This window comes from Microcebus murinus, chromosome 27 (assembly GCF_040939455.1).
Source record: "Microcebus murinus isolate Inina chromosome 27, M.murinus_Inina_mat1.0, whole genome shotgun sequence".
NCBI classification, from domain to species: Eukaryota; Metazoa; Chordata; class Mammalia; order Primates; family Cheirogaleidae; genus Microcebus; species Microcebus murinus.
The window spans coordinates 6,619,235-6,636,192 of NC_134130.1; the positions used below are offsets into that span (position 1 = coordinate 6,619,235).

Here is a 16,958-nt window from a genome sequence, read left to right on the forward strand (position 1 = left end):
GGGGCATGAATTTTTTCAGGACATTATTCAACTCACTGCAATCCATAAATATTATCTTTGTTGAACTGAAAACTACTCACACTTAAAATGAACACAAAACAGCCCTTCCAGGCCAGGCTCGGTGGCTCACGCCTGTAATCCTAGCACTCTGGGAGGCCGAGGTGGGCGGATTGCTGGAGGTCAGGAGTTGGAAACCAGCCTGAGCAAGAGTGAGACCCCCGTCTCTACTATAAATAGAAAGAAATTAATTGGCCGACTAATATATATAGAAAATTAGCGGGGCATGGTGGCGCATGCCTGTAGTCCCAGCTACTAGGGAGGCTGAGGCAGGAGGATTGCTTGAGCCCAGGTGATTGAGGTTGCTGTGAGCTGGGCTGACGCTGAGGCACTCACTCTAGCCTGGGCAACAAAGCGAGACTCTTGTCTCAAAAAAAAAAAAAAACAGCCCTTCCATGTAAACGTCCTCCTCCTCGTTTTGCTAACTCTGCTTTTACTTTTTCCTGCCCTTTCACCCACCCCAGCCCACCACCCCTAAATACCACCTCTGCCGTTTCTCCCATGCCTGGTTTTTGCAATGTCATTGTGTTGTTTGCAGTGCATAATTGCTTCAAATCCTTCCTGGACCAAGGAAGGGTGGCTGGGTAGGAATGTTTAAATAACCGGACAGTTAACAGTTATGCTAAAAATTCATACTTAAAAGGAATTCATTGAAGGGCTTCAAAGATACTACCTCAATAATCTTGGAGCAGTGGGGGCGGGGTTCTATCTCGCAGGGGACATTTGTGGTTGTCACGACTGGGGGGGGGGAGCTCCTGGCATGGGGTGGGTGGGGGCAGGGACGCTGCTCAGCACCCTGCAATGCCCAGGATGGCTCCCCCCAGAGAAAAATCCAGCCCCAAATGTTCACAGTGCCCAGGGGGAAAAACCCTGTTGCAGATATTGAAAGTGAGTGTAGCTTTCAGCTGAACAGAAATAATGTTTGCTAGTCATTTAAAAGAAAAAGGAGAAAGAGTCGCTATAGATGTGTGTCCCCGCGGGGAAACCTGCAGCTCTCGGAAGGTTTGTGGTGACTCAGGGTTCCAGCTCCCATGTGAACCCTGCGAATGGGATGGATTTTTATTGCAAACCCCCCAGTGGGCGGAGATGTGAATGCCTGCCGGAGAGCCGGTTTCATTCTGAGAAGTGGAGCTCGGGCTTCTCAGAGAAGCGGCCGAGGACGGGGATTACCCGCCAGTCTCCCAGAAGAGCTGGTAAAATCAGGGCCGGGCTTCCGGCTTCCGGGCAGCTTTCGCATCTCTGAGAGTGAATAGAACAATGAGTAGATGATCTGTTTTGAAGTCCTTCTAGGAGAGGCGATTGCCTGCATTTTAAGGCTGAGAGTTCAGACGTGGAGGGAGAAAGGACCAGGGAGCAGTACGGAGGGACAGGGACCGGGTCCTCCTGGGCGGGGAAGGACGCGCTGCCCCTGGCACCACCTGTGACCCCACCTGACCAGGGTCTCTCCCCTCAACACTGGGGACATTGGAGCTGGATTAGGTTTCTTAGAGACAGGGTTTCACTCTGTCGCCCAGGCTGGAGTGCAGCGGCACAATCACAGCTCACTGCAGCCTCCAACCCCAGGCGTTTTAACCATGTACACACCTGTGTTACCATCACCTGCATCAGGATGTGGAACATTTCTAGCACCACCCCCAAAAGCTCCCCAGGGCCTCCTCCCAAATGCATCACTATTGTGGTGTTGCTGTCATCGGTATTATGATTTTCATTATCATCATTACTGTCTGCACTTTTGCTCCTGAAGGCAGAAAAAAGCATACAGATTTGGGCTTCAGCATGAGGTGTTTGGGTCGGGCAGAAGGAAGAACCTCCTAGAAGGTTCTAGAAGGTTCTAGAAGACAACCAGCCTGCACCTGCTCGGAGGTGTTGAGAAGTCAGTCCTCTGGCCGTAGGTGCAGCGAGGGGATTCGGGGTATGCACGAGCGAGAGCTCTGGGTCCGCTGCCTTCAAGGGGCACGCGTCTTTGGACGAGCTGCGGCTCACTCTCCGGTCTCAATGTCCCTGTCTGTACACGGAGTCTCTCAGGTTGTTGTTAGGATGAGCCGAGACAAGCATGGCGCCTGGTGCTTGGGAAGGAGTCTACTGACAGCAACAGTCTTGGCAATAATGCACTGGTGCTGAGAAGTGACATTTCTAGCCACCCAGAAGTAAACCCAAGTCAGGAATGGGCCCAGACTGGCCCGGCACGGCGGCTCACACCTGTAATCCCAGCACTTTAGGGGGTCAAGGCGGGAAGACTGATTGAGCCCAGCCTGGACAACATAGAGAGACCCCAACTCTGCAAAAAATTTTAAAAATTAACCAGGCATGCTGGCACACACCTGTAGTCCCAGCCACTCAGGAGGCTGAGATAGGAGGATCACTGGAGCCCAGGAGTTGGAGGCTGTAGTGAGATGTGATTGCGCCACTGCACTCCAGCCTGGGTGACAGAGCAAGACCCTATCTCTAAAAGAAAAAGAAAGAGACAGTCCCCTGGCCAGAAGCAGGAGCCATAATGGGCCCAGTGCCCCAGGACAGAGTCGGAGCCTGGGGCTGGCTGTGGGCTGCAGTGTACTCGCTCATTTTCTGATTTTATGGATCTGGGAGCCTTGGTCGGGTGCAAGGCGGGGCTGAGGTCCCACCGGGCTGACGTAGGGCCGTCACTTTCACTTAGTGTTTACGGTGGTCAGAAATCTAATTTCCCTTCCTTCTCTACCAAGTCCTGGGAGGGTGTCAGGACCCCGTTTGCTGACTCGGCCGGGCAGGGCCTCTGAGTCGACCTGGGCGGGGGAGGGGAGTTCCAGAGGCCCTGGTTCCTGTGTTTTCACGGTCAAGGCCCTGCTTTCTCTGCAGGACTGGGCGCAGGCTCTCATTTGCACGTATGTGTGTGTGTGTGTGTGTGTGTGTGTAGGTGGGAGGGCAGGCATCCCCCCGCCGTCCCTAGGTTGCTAGGTCAGATCTTGCAGGGGGTGCTCTGGCCCCCCAGGGGACACTGAGCAATGTCAGGACAGATCTGTGGTTGTCAGGACTGGGTGGCAGGGGAGCTCCTGGCATGGGGTGGGCGGGGACAGGGACGCTGCTCAGCACCTGCAGTGCCCAGGACGCCCCTCCCCAGAGAACGACCTGGGACCAGAGTCCGCAGAGCCCAGGGGAGAGACCCTGGCTTACGAGAAAGCCCCCCGAGGCTACCTGCTTCCTGCGGCAGAGCCTCCCGAAACCTCCCAGGGAGCCGGCTCGGCCTGCCCCACTGGGCTGCAGGAAGCCGTCCTGCCGGACCTCAGGCGCCCGTTGGCCTCTGCTACAGCGACGCCACCCAGGGCTGCTGAGCAGGACTCGTGCAAGGCCCTCAGCTTCAGCCCAGGCCCCGCAGCCCTGCGGCCACCCTATGTGTGGGTGGAAAAAACCCCATTGGTTTGTGGAAACAGCAAATGTTTGTAAAGGAAGAGGGGCTGGGCTGGCTCTGGGACGCCACACGGGACCTTCGAGGCCACGTGAGCCCAGGCGGGCCTGCAGCGGCTCAGGAAGCCGGGCCTGGGTTGGGCCCAGGGCAGGGGCCTCTACTGACCTCCCGGGCAAGCCCACTGCCGAGTGAGCCCTGCTGGGCAGGACGGGGCCTCCCCGAGAGCCAAGGGTGCCCCAGCTCTGTGCTGTGCAGAGCGTGGCCGTGGCAAAGCAGCATCCTCACGGGGACGGGGGACAGGCACGCAGCCGAGCTGGGTGCAGGTCCTGGCTGCTCAAGGACACCTCGAGTCTCTCCGCCCACACACTAGGGGGCTGGTGCTGGCCTGGCAGACGGGGTGTGGCCGGAGGGGGCAGGCTCCCTGCCAGCCCCTCCCTCCAAGCCTTGGTGGGAATGAAGAGAGCTGGTGCTGTCCCCAGGAGGGCCCTCACTCTCCATGCACTGAATGTCAGAGACAGACGCGGCCCCAGCTCCATCCAGGGGCCGGCGTGGGGCAGAGGATCCCATTCCGGGGAAAGTGGCAGGTCCAGAGCGCCCAAGCCCACCCCACCTCCAGCGTCCGATCATGGGGCCTCCCCTCCTTTCCTGCCGACCTCTGGCCCTCGTCAGCTGTCCCACCCCCTCATTTCCTCCGTCCAAGGTTAATCGGTCGCCCCCCGACTCTGCTACCTCCCCCTTTGCCCCGGCACGTGGCTCACATAAAAGCAGAAACCAGAGATGGAAAAACACCCGAGTATTCCAGGTTCGGGCTCGTTTCCCTGCATGTCCTGTTGTCCTCGCACCGAGGCGGGTGACACACCGCGCTTTGACCACACGTTGGGGCTCCCGTGTTCCCAAATGGAATAATACAACTTCTACAGAAAACCTGACCTTTTCTTGCTTTTTTTTCCCCTGCAAAAGAAACAACAGTTGTCCTTTTCTGAACGCTTCGGTCGCAAAAGAATAAGGCCTGTCCCCTCCCCAGGGCATTTTCTGCATAGGACACAGCCGTTTCAAATTCCCACGCCCCATTTGTGGGGACAGCAACATGGTTAGAAACGCCGGAGATAGCTCTCCGGGCGCCTTGTAAGTAAAAAGTATTTAACCATGCTTTTGTCTTTCTCTCCTTTTTTAACCAGGGCGTACAGCCGTGCTTCCTGGGAAAGCTATAAAAGGTATGTAGCGTTTTATCTTACTTCAAGAGCTTGGAATCTCTTGTTTTTTAGCAAAAGGAACAAACAAGCCACAGTATTTTATGGGCCCCTGACACATGGGGAGTCAGAGTCATCCCACAGAGAGCTCTGGGCTCGGAGCCAGGAAACCCGAGTTCAAATCCCCGGCCCACCTCTCCCCCCACCCCACCCCGCCACATTTGGGTGGGTCCCCGTCATCTGTCTGCACTGGAGATAACATTCCTCACGCTGCAGGAATGTTGCAAAGATTAAATGAGGCTACAGATCTCGAAATGTTAAAAAAAAAAAACCTCCAGCACAACCCCTGGCATGTGAGAAATGTGAGTCGAATCCGAAACCGGGGCTGTTCCGGTCACTGGTGTATTTCTAAGAATCCGTGCGTTTCACGTGGATTGTCTCATCGGGCGGTGCACGCTTGTCCACACAGCGCGACATCCTCCCCTAATCCTTTTGATTTCCATGAGGTCGGGGGCATGGAGTAACGTCCCCCGCCTCTCTTTTCTGACTTTGTTCATTTGCATCTTATCTCCCCACTTCCTCCGTTTTTTTTGTTGTTGGTGGCGGTGGTTTTTTTTTTTTTTTTTGGTCAATGGAGCTAGAGGTCTGTCAATTTCAGGGTCCATTTCGAAGAACCAACTTTTTTGGTTTCCCCATGCTGCTGATTCTCTAGTCTTTATTTATTTATCTCTCCCCATCTCTATCGTTTCCTTCCTCCTGCTGCCTGCGGGTTTCGTTCACGCTTCAAGGTGTCACGGCAGTGTGTGGAGCTGAACCTCGCTCCCTCCCGGACGCGGGCGTGTACGGCCCGGGAGGCTGCGTTCCCTCCTCGTGCGTCCCGGTGGGCTCCCCGCTTTCCCGCCCGACTCCTCCTGGGACGCACCGGGAGTCTGAGGGCGCGTGTGTCGTCTCTGCACATGCCGCGGTTGGTGTGGGGAGAGGGAGGGCCGGGAAGGATGTTTTCGGTTGGGAACAGGTTTCTGTGCCGTTGTCTCCGGACCCCTGGGGAGGCCGCGCTCCCCTCGGGCTGGTTTCGGGCTGCAGGGTCTTGTCCCTGCAGAGTGTCACCTGTTCGCCTCTGGGTGAACTGCGTCTGCAGCCAGGACTCTGGTGGCCGCACCTGCCGCGTGGCCGGGATGGACATTAGGACCCGACATGCCGTTTTGGAGGGACGAAGTTTAACCTGTAACCCCCCCCAAACCCTGACCTGTGTGCGCTGGGACCCCCTCCCCACACCCCAGCCCACCTCCGTCTCTGACGGGATTGTGACTTCTAGGGACACTTCAGGGCCAGCTCTCCCTCCCTCTAGGCTGCTTCTGCCGGGGGTGCGGGGTGTTCCTTTAACGGCCCCCGTGTCTTCTGGGATTTATGTTTTTTTTTGAGACAGGATCTTGCTCTGTCGCCCAGGCTGGAGTGCCGTGACGTCAGCCTAGCTCACAGCAACCTCAAACTCCTGGGCTCAAGCGATCCTCCTGCCTCGGCCTCCCGAGTAGCTGGGCCTACAGGTGCCACCACTACGCCTGGCTAATTTTTCTATTTTTTGTAGAGATGAGGTGTCGCCGTTGCCCAGGCTGGTCTTGAACTCCTGAGCTTAAATGATCTTCCTGCTTTGGCCTCCCAGAGTGCCACACACTGCACTCCAGCCTGGGTGACAGGGCAAGATGCTGCCTCAAAAAAAACACATTTTTTTAAAAAATAATTTTGCTCCCAACGTGTCTCACCACTTCACCCTGGCCCCGGCCCTGCACACTTGATGTAACGATGACGACAAAGTCAGTGAAGATTCAAAACGCGGCCAGTTGCTGAGTGGTTCCCACACGTATGGTCCTTTTACGTCTGCAGATCCTTTTACGTCCTCCGCACATGGAGCACGGGTCCCCACCCCCGTCCCCCCCACCAGTTTTCCCGACAGGGAGACCAGAGCTCCGGTGGTTGCCATAGGCAGGCCGGACCGCGGGCGTGTGGCCCCAGAGCCCGCCCCAGCCAGACGCGCACGTGTTGGCCGATGGGCGGCAGGTGCGGCGGAGCCCTCGGCCGGCTCAGGTGTCGCCAGCATGCAGGCTCCAGCCGCCAGCCGCGTGGCCGCATGCCACCGGGATTAGGTCCCTGTGCTGCAGCACCTGCCAGGGGGGATGAGAAAAACCTCCAGCGATGACGTCAGGCAGCTCCCATCCGCCTGTGGCCAGGCAACCCCCAGCCCAGCCCCAGGCGGCCCACAGGCCCCTGCTGCCACCTGCCTCGCCGTCCCAGGCTGCCCTCACTCCGCCCCTCGGCGACTACAGGCCAGGCCTAGCTGTTCTGCCACGTTTAGTTCTCCTGGGAGCCCTGGGGAGCAGGCTTCATGGTCCCTCTTTGGTAGGTGGGGAAACTGAGGCACAGCAGCGGAAAGATGCAGGGCTGGTCGGAGGTGGGGCTGGATTGGAACTCCTGACTGGCCACAGAGCACCCGGTGGCCTCCCAGGCTGCACGAGCCACCTGCCCATGTGGACAAGGCCCTGTGGAGCCCACCAGGGCCACCTTCCCTGGGGCAGAGTCACAGCGGCTGGGAGATTGGTGGGAAGGCGAGTGGAGGAGGCAGAGTCCGCAAAACGAAGAGAAGCGTGTGCAGCGCGTTCACCGCAGCACCGTGCACAGAGCACAACGGTGGACGGATGGACACACACACGACGTGGTTTATAAACACACTGGAACATCGCTCAGCCATGAAAAGGGACTCTGACACAGACCACAGCGTGGAGGGACCTTGAGGACATCGTGCTCAGAGAGAGACGCCAGACAGAGAAGGACACCCAGTGTGTGACTCCACTTATATGAAATATGGGGCGGACGCGGTGGCTCAAGCCTGTAATCCCAGCACTCCTGGAGGCTGAGGCGGGAGGATTGCTTAAGGTCAGGAGTTCGAAACCAGCCTGAGCAAGAGCGAGACCCCGTCTCTACTAAAAATAAAAAAATTAGTTGGGAGTGCTGATGCCTGTAGTCCCAGCTACTCAGGAGGCCAAGGTGGGAGGATCCCTTGAGCCCAGGAGTTGGAGGCTGCAGTGAGCTGTGATGATGCCACTGCACTCCAGCCTGGGCGACAGAGTGAGACTCTGCTCAAAAAAACTACCCGAAACTCCGCGGCTTCTAGCAACACACATTATCACGTCACTAACTGGGTCCTCTGTCCAGGGTCCCACCAGGTAGCAGCCAAGCCGCGTTCTCATCCGGAGGCCCGGCTGGGGAAGGGTCTGCTTCCTGGCGCCCTCTGGGTGTGGCAGAATCCATTTCCTTCCGGTTGTAGGGTTGTGCACCTGGCTACTCACTGGCTGTCAGGTGGAGGCCACACTTAGGGGTTGCCCACTGCCTGGTCCCCCTTAAATCCGTATGTTGAAATCCTCACCCTGCAAGGAGAGACATGAGGAGGCGACGAGGTCAGGAGGTCGCAGCCCTCACGAATTGGGCTTAGTGCCCCTCTGAAGGAGGCCCCAGAGAGTTCCCTCACCCCTTCCACGGTGTGAGGACACAGCGAGAAGGTGCCATCTATAACCCGGAAGGTGAGTCCCCAGCGGACACTGGATCTGCCACGTCTTGGCCTGGACGTCCAGAACTGGGAGAGCTCAGTCTCCGATGTTCATGAGCCTCCCAGGTATTTTGTTAGCGCAGCCTGGAAGGGACAAAACACCCACTGCTCCCGGCCACGTGGGCTTCCCCGACACAGTCACCGACTCCAGCCAGCCAGCAAGGAAGGTCCCTCGAGGTGGGGCCAGGGGTCTGAGAGTCCCGGCCCTGAGGAAGCACCGAGAAACTTCAACAAGATGGTGCCTTTGGGGGGGCTGCGGTGGCTCTTCCTGTGCACGCCGTACGCTTCCTGCCTGCCGGTTGTGACCCAAGCCGTCTTCCCCCTATTCTGCAGAGATTCTGAGAGCCACGGGCAGCCCAGCCCGAGGCAGCCACGTTTCCCCTTTGAGTGACAGCTGCAAGAGACCTCAGCACTTCCTGGGGCGGCCCGGGGCTTGGCTGCGTTTTCTGCATTGACAAGAAAAGGCGTCATGGAACTTGGACAGACAAGAAAAGGGGATGTGAGCGTGTGCAAAACCACACACTTGCTCTCCTCGTTAGAAATTCCACGTGGGTCATCGAAACCTCATCTGGGGCAGAGGCCATCAGGAAGCTGGGACGAGCTCACGGTCACAAGGAGTTTTGTGCCAACCCAGGATGGGCATTGAGGCCCCTCCCACCCGGTCAGCTGGTACTTAGCGGGCGTGGGGGCAGCGCGGCGGGGAGGCCCGGCCTTGGCAGCTGCAGTGCTGGAAGGTTCTGCAAGGAGACTAAAATTCCATGCTTAGGTCACACTTAGCTGGTACGGAACCTGCCTCGTGGGAGTCCTGGATGAGAATGCAGATTTGCAAGCCCTGCCCTCCCGCCCCCACCGCCGCCCCGCCCCGCCGGCGTTTGCAGAAACTCTCCTCTGGACCAACGCTGTCTCCTCTCTGCCACTTCACTGCGTCCCTAAATTGTGGGGCTGCCCCTTCTGCAGAGCCTGGGGGGTAGACACACTGTGCCAGGCACAAACCCACGAGCTGCGTCCACTGTGGGCACAGGTGGCGCCGGGCACTCTGGTCCTCTTGCCTGGTCCCGGGGAGCCCCTATCCCGGAGGGAAGTTGGCCCTGGGGACAGAGTGAGTTCCTGGAAGTAGCACCAAGTAAACTCCCCGTGCTATGCACGAGGCCTCCGGCTCCCAGGTGGCCCCTTTGGTACCCGGCTCCTGGGATGTGCCTGGCAGAGTGGTGGCCCCAGAGTCATCCCCGTCCTACCCCCTGAGCCTGTGAATGTGTCACTTCACGTGTCGAAGGGACTCTGCAGATGGATTGAGTTCGGGCCACTGAGACAGAAGGTCACCTTGGACGCCCTGGGGGCCCAGCGTCAGCACAGGGTCCTCCTATGAGGGGCAGGAGGGGGGGCAGAGAGACCGGAAGATGCTCGCTGCTGGCTCTGGGGGGGAGGAAGGGCCCTGAGAGGAGGGACGTGGAGGCTGCTGGACGATGGGAAAGGCGGGAGGCGGTTCTCTTCTGGAGCCCCCAGGAGGGACCGGCCCGGCCACACCCTGGTGTCAGCCCAGTGAGTCCCGTTTGGATCTCTGACTGCAGACTCCAAACTGTAAGATGAGAAACATGTGTTGTTTAAGCCACCAAGTCCGTGGTGACTTGTCACAATAGCCGCAACGTTACCTGCACAAGGAAGGTCCAAGGAGCTGCGGGGATGCCGAGAAGGGGCTTTAGCTCAGCCTAGTTGTACCTGCATGGTTCTGATCAGAGGCTTCTCAGAGGGGTTTTGCAGGATGTATAGGAGTTTTTCTAGGGCCCAGATGAAAAAAGACCGGTCTCAGCTGAGGTGGGAAGTCCCGTCACTGCCCTCCTGCCCTTTGGCTCCTGAGCCACACCCTCTGGTGGCCGGTGCTGCCCCTTGCCCTGGCCCGGGGCCAGGGTGACAGCATTTCCTAAGTGCCGGGAAGCCCAGAACAGGAGTGACAGGAGGCACGGGGTCCGGCGTCCTGGCCCTGCCCGGGTTCCTGGGCTTGCAAACTCTCACATGACCGCGGTCGCCCCCGCCAACCCCGCCGCCGCCTCCACCCCATGGACAGAGAGCAGGCTATTCTCCCACTCCCGTCACCACGGCGACAAAAGCCACATGAGCCGCGTCGTCACCCTCTGTCATCACGGGCCTGTCTGTGCAAACAAGCCGGGCCATTCTTGGGCTCCGTGCTCCCCGCAGAGGGACCTGCGCGCCGGGCTGTTTCTCACCCTCTCGTGGGCAGCTCATTCATTCCCTGTCTTCGGCCCCTTCTAAATATAGCTGCCCGGGGGACCGATTTAGCCTGGGGACAATGGGCCCGCACTGACGGGGACAGTCACAAGACTCTGTTTTCTAGCGGGGGTGCCCCTTGCCCTTCTGCGCAGCCAAAGCCCCACTGCAGCCCCGGGCCCCGCCGTCCTGCACCAGGTGGCCGAGCTGCAAGCGGCCAGAGCCGGCACGGAGGGGCCCTGGCTCACGTGGCTGCCTTCCCACCCCTGCTTGGGTGACCACGGCCCTGGAGACGTGTCCCCATATTGAAGTTCCAGTGCCACACCCGCACCTGGGCTCTGCATAGATCCCCTCTCTGGGGTCCCCGTGGAGCCTGCGGGGGTCAGACAGCATGGGGAGGGTCCATCCTGGCCACATCCAGGCAGGTGCCCACCCTGTGCCTTCTCACCGTGACGACCAGCGTCCCGGTCCCCAGGGACCTGTGGACATCGGGGCCAGGTCTTTCTCTGGGGTGGGGCCGTCCTGGGCACTGCAGGTGCTGAGCAGCGTCCCTGCCCCCACCCACCCCACGCCAGGAGCTCCCCACAATGTGACAACCACGGATGTCCCCAGATATACCCCAGAGTGCCCTGGTGGGAGGGGGACCGAATCACCCCCATGGAGGACCAGTGTCCTTGCAGCTGCTGTTACATGGACCAAGACACCTGCGTCTCCCGGGAGGAGAGCGCGGCCCTGTGGGGGTCGTGCAGGGGTCGTGGAGGTGCCCGAGGACACGGCTCTCTGCACGCCGGCTCCGGCCGCCTTCCAGGGCGACTTGTTCCCAGCCCCGCCTCAGAGCCGCCTTCTCTCCCAAACCACCGCTTCGTTCTGTTTTGGTTTGGATTTTTTCCTCTTAAATCATAACACCCGTCTCTCCTTGTCTCCGAACACGGTGTACTCAGAAGCAGCCGTCCCTCCGCTGGGGAAAGAGCTGGCGCTCGCGCTCGGGCATTGTTTGTCCTCCTGCAAGATCTGGCTGCAGGTTTTTGTTGTTCGGGGTTTTGTTTTCGTCCCTTTCTCGTGGCAGGCAGAATGCGGGCTGGGGGGTGGCCGGGCCCCGGGGGACAGAGTCCAGGAGCGTGCCGAGCTGTAAAGCTACCGGTTCCGGAAGCGCTGAAGCCAGATGCAGTGTCCCTGCTCTCTCCGAAGACGAGGTGTTGCTGCTGCCAGCTCCCGCCCCCACCCCTGCAAGGCCACTCAGCCGCCCACGGCACAGGCCCCGCTGCTTTGATGAACAGGCTGGAAAAGCGCACCGGGTGCCTCGGTGTGACACTGCCTGGGAGCCACCAGAGCTGGCTCCGAGCCGACCCCGTCGGGGGAGCAAACGCGGGCTGCTCCAGCCGGGTGGCGGGATGCACTGGGAACTGATCAGCCCGTGAATGGCAAAGTCCCCGAAAACTGCCGTAACCTTCAGCCCCGGCTGTCCCAGGGAGACCTGCAGAGGTCGTGTGTGCAGCACGCCCAGGCCGGAGTCGGCACCCAGAGACAGCAAACAGGGCGGCCGCTGGAGCCCGCCCGGGCCGCAGGGCTGACGCCTGCTCACCGAGGAAGCCCCGCGGCTGGTCCCACCCTGGCCTGGCGCGTCAGCTCTCTGCGCTGCGTAACAAATACCGCGAGCTTAGCAGCTTCAAACCGCCGCCCCGTGTCCACACCGCAAAGCCAGGGACGGACAATCTCCTTTTCAACATTCGAATCACTTCGCCCGGAAGGACACCGGCCCTTGCAAGGGGTCACCTGGTTGGATCAGCCCCACCCAGGACAATGCAGTCTTCTTCAAGTCAGCTGTGCCGCCATGCCGCGTGGCCGGGCACACTCCCAGAGCCACGGTCCAACTTAGTGACGGTCCCACCTACACTTCAGGTCAGGGGCTCACACACGGTCTTTGGGCCCCATCGAAGACATCTGCCCAACATGCCTTGAGGCTCCGTCTGTACAATGGGCACAGCAGCCCCAGGGGAGCCGCCCTTGCCAGGGTGTGGTGGAAGTTCAGTGTGACAACTTGCCAAGTGGCACCCCCGGGGAGATGGGGGGGGCCTCCCGGGCTGGCCCCAGGCAGTTGTTGCAGGCACAGGTCAGACTGGGCCAAGCAAGTCCCGGCTCAGGGTTTGGCCTGAGAATAACAACAAACTGCAAACAGAAAACCTGAATTCCTGCTTCCCTGAGATTTCCCCTTTCATTCCTTAACAGCAGAATTCAGGAAAGAGCATTTATGTTCTAGCCCAGGGGTTCTCACTCAGGGTGATCCTGCCCCCAGGAGACACGAGGTGATGTCTGGGGACATCTGTGTTTGTCACACTGGGGGTGCTCCTGCACGGGGTGGGTGGGGGCAGGGACGCTGCTCAACACCTGCAGTGCCCAGGACGGCCCGCCCCAGAGAGCGACAACGGCACGCCTGACCACCTGACCACGAGGCGTGCTGCCCGCCCACCTCATGCCAGGCCTGGGGGCCCGTGCTGTTAGGGGAAGTTGAGTCCCTCTCTGGGACACAGAGAGGTCAGGCAGCAGGTTCTAGAGAGACCCCGACTCCTAAACCCGGCTCTCCTCATCTCACAGAGCAATCAGCCCCAGCTGTCACGGGCTTAGGCGTTAGCACAGGCACAGTCTCTGGAAGCTTCTCTGCGCCTGCCTCCGAGAAGAGCCTCAGGGCTGCAGCCTTAGTCGGCTCAGCTCCGTCCTGGGCCCAGAACTGAAAACCGGAAACACCGAGCTGCCTCCCAGAGCCTGGCTGGATCCTGGGCGCGTGTCCCCTGCAGGGAGCGCAGGCGGAGGCCTGGCCACGCTGGCTGCAGGAACACACCTGTCCCCAGCTCAGCCCTCGTCAGCCTCTTTCAACAGGGCTGGGGCGCATGGAGCGACCCACAGTAGCGCACAGCCCTCTCCAGCCACCAGACCCTGAGCTGCTCTGCAAAGGCCCAGCCTCTGCCTCTGCCTGGCCAGGCACATTCTTCACATTCCTGTCCCTTTACGCAGCTGCTGGCCACCTCTCGGAAGCCTCCAGCGGCTGCAGGTTCTTTCTCTTCTGGTAAGAAGAGGACGGCCCTGGCCAGGCTCGGGTGTCGGTTTATGGAGCGGGCTGGGAGCGGCACTTTCCCAACTATGACAACTATGTTTGGAATCCGGTGCGCTCGCTGCAGGCGATTCTGGGTCTGCTGTCATTGCTTCCTGTCCCGGCTGGAAAACACCTCTGAGGGTGGCAGAGGCCTAGCAGGCCCAAAAGAGGAGCTGGGTTTTCTCTGGAAGTCTCGGTGGGAGGGAAGGGGACAGGCGGGATCCATGCCCCGCCCCCGCCAGGCAGTTTTGAGCTGCAACCTCAGAGTCCCTGCAAAGTCTGGCACTGCCCCCAACCTGCCGTCTGCCTCTGGGCTTTGCACCCCAGACACTGAGATTCAGCCACCGTGCTGGAGCTGGGTCTCAGGTGCCTGTTTGCCAGGCAGCCCCCTCTGGGCGGTTCGGGCCAGTCGTGCTAAGAGTCTTGGCAAGACCCGGAAAAGAACAGCATCTTGGAACTTCTTTTTTTTTTTGAGAGTGAGTCTCACTCTGTTGCCCGGGGCTAGAGTGAGACTGGGGGCCCCCCAAAAGAGCTAGGATTACAGGCATGAGCCACCGTGCTGGCCTGGAACTTCCTTAGTCTGAGCCTGTCCTAACACCTTAGGGGCCACCGGTTACTCCTGATTCCCCAAGGCAGGAGCAAAACTCTGTGCAAAGCCCAGTTACTAGAGCAAAGGGGACAGGAGTCCCAGGAGCAAAGGGGACAGGACCTCGAACTTGAGGAACCTTTGCAGAGTCCTCCATGGGGCTCAGGGACCATAGTGCCTTTGGAGGAACCCACCAGTCTCAGCCCCGCGGGGCGCTGGCAGGACAGTCTGCTCCCGCCCTTGGGGAAAAGGTGGCAGGACTCGGAAGCGCCCTGGCACCGCTCACAAACCACACCAGAGGCAGGAAGCGCGGGCTTTCGCTGTCAGATCTCACCCAGGGTTTCCCCCGACCTTGGCGGCAGTGAGGTCCGCCCCAGGCTCTGCTTCTCGGGAGTCTGCAACATCTGCAGAGGCCCAAACCGTGACCGGTGCTACCCCAAAGAAAGAAGTGGCGAGAGGTTTCTGGGACTGTGTGTATTTAGAATCTAGAACTGTGGGGCCAAGCCCGGTGGCTCACGCCTGTGACCCCAACACTTTAGGAGGCTGAGGCAGGAGGATCACTTCAGGCCAGGAGTTCCAGACCAGCCTGGGCAGCATAGCCAGACCCCATTTCTACAAAAAATAGGAAAATTAGCCAGGCCTGGTGCACACCTGTAGTCCCAGCTACTCGGGAGGCTGAGGCAGGAGGATCGCTTGAGCCCAGGAGTTGGAGGCTGCAGTGAGCTATGATTGCATTACTGCACTCCAGCCTGAGCGACAGAGTAAGATCCTGTCTCTAAAAAAATAATAAATAAAATTTTAAAATTAAAAGAAAAAATCCCCACCTGACTCTAGACCCCGATTTCCGTGTCTGCAAAATGAAGTGAGGACGAGGTAAAAAACCTTCCGCTTCTGTGCAGAGAGGGACACCAGCGATTCTCCAGCTCTGCGGTTTTCAGATTTGGTTCTTAAGCTACAGATCCCTCTTTTAAAATGGAATCTGAGCTTTTGGGAGTGATGGAGACCCCCACCTTCACTCATTATCTTGACTATGTGACAGTTTCACGGGTGTATACCTGCGCCCAAACTCATGGCATCGTGCGCTTTAAGTACGTTCAGCGTGTTGTTTCTGGATTGTATTTATATATTATGAAGCTATTGTATGTTATATATAATATTTGTTTTATTATATTTATGATAAGATACACACACAAAACAGAACCTGGCCAAGAGGTGCAGAGTGTACCCCAGACCCGCGGGGGCTACTCGCGCGAGGCCAGGGTTGTTCAGCTCCACACGGCACCCCAGGGGCGCCACGGAGCAAGGAGGAAACAGCTCTTTAGTTCTGAACTTTCGAGTTGAGAAGTCTGAGGCTCAGGGAGTCCAGGGGACGTGCCCAGAACCGGGTCCCCGGCCCGAGCGCGCGCTCCCCTGCACGGCCCCGTGGTCTGCACGACACGCACGCACGCCAGCGCCCCAGTGTTCCCGTCCACGAGCCAGAAACAGAAATCTGCTTCTTGCTCCAAGACAAACAAAACAGTGAGTGTTTTAATCTTTCACTTTAGCTCTGTTTAGGAAAAAAAAAAAAAAAAGCCATGTGGCTTCGATTCCAACAACAGCAACCTGAGGTCTTTTTCTTTTTTGCTTTTCTTTTAAAACAATGTTTGCTTCTAAATACTGCTCTGTACAGACAATGGAATATTATTCAGCCTTAAAAGGGAATGAAGTCCTGACACAGGCTGCAGCGTGGAGGGACCTTGAGGACGTCGTGCTCAGTGAGAAACGCCAGACACAGAAGGACACACAGTGTGTGACTCCGTTTATATGAAATGTGCAGAACAGGCAGAGCCACAAGGATGGGACGTGGATTCGTGGGTGCCCGGGGCTGGGAGGGGATGGGGAGTGACTCCTGGTGGGGACGGGGCTTCCATTTGGGCTGATGGAACATTTTAGAAATGCTAGTGATGATGGCGCAGCAATTGTGAATGTGCTAAATGCCACTAAATTGTTCATTTCAGAATTTAAATGGCCAGATTTTATTATAGCTAGATGATTTTTTTAAAGTGCGTGCTTCCCAGACCAAGTACTTGGCTCAGGCAGAAGCTGACGGGTGCTGGGCCAATGTCCTGTGGCTCTGGGATGACAAGAGCAGAGAGAGCCACTTCCCACTGTGCTTGCAGGGGCAGCTGCTCACGGCTGGGGGTGCTTCTTGCTCTTCTCACCTCCCAAGGGCTGCTCTGTGCCTACAGCCTTGCTGACCACAGGAAGAAAGACTCAGCCCCTGCCTCCTGGGTGCCCACGGTTTGCCAGGGAGACACACACTTAAGCAGGTGGCAACAAAACAACACAAAAAACCACTGTCTTAGTCCATTTGGGCTGCCACAAAAGTGTACCATCAACTGGGTGGCTTATGAACAGTAAAAATGTACTTCTCACAGTTCTAGAGGCTGCAAGTTCAAGGTCAAGGTGTGGCAGATTCAATATCTGTTAAGAACCTACTCCCTGGCCAGGGGCGGTGGCTCACGCCTGTAATCCTAGCACTCTGGGAGGCTGAGGCGGGCGGATTGCTCGAGGTCAGGAGTTCGAAACCAGCCTGAGCAAGAGCAAGACCTCATCTCTACTATAAATAGAAAGAAATTAATTGGCCAACTAATACATATATAGAAAAAATTAGCCAGGCATGGTGGCGCATGCCTGTAGTCCCAGCTACTTGGGAGGCTGAGGCAGGAGGATTGCTTGAGCCCAGGAGTTTGAGGTTGCTGTGAGCTAGGCTGATGCCACAGCACTCACTCTAGCCTGGGCAACAAAGCGAGACTCTGTCTCAAAAAAAAAAAAAAAAAAAAAAGGAACCTACTCCC

General features: G+C 58.2%; 1 protein-coding gene across 2 annotated transcripts in view; it reads left to right on the plus strand.

Annotated features, from left to right (window-relative positions):
- The window catches only part of GNG7 (G protein subunit gamma 7), a 123,903-nt gene that overhangs the window by 86,951 nt on the left and 19,994 nt on the right, over positions 1-16,958 (plus strand). For both annotated transcript variants that reach the window (XM_020283859.2, XM_075998178.1), the window contains one exon: positions 4,615-4,650. The gene's annotated coding sequence lies outside the window, so the exon portion shown is untranslated. The remainder of the gene's footprint in view (positions 1-4,614; positions 4,651-16,958) is intronic.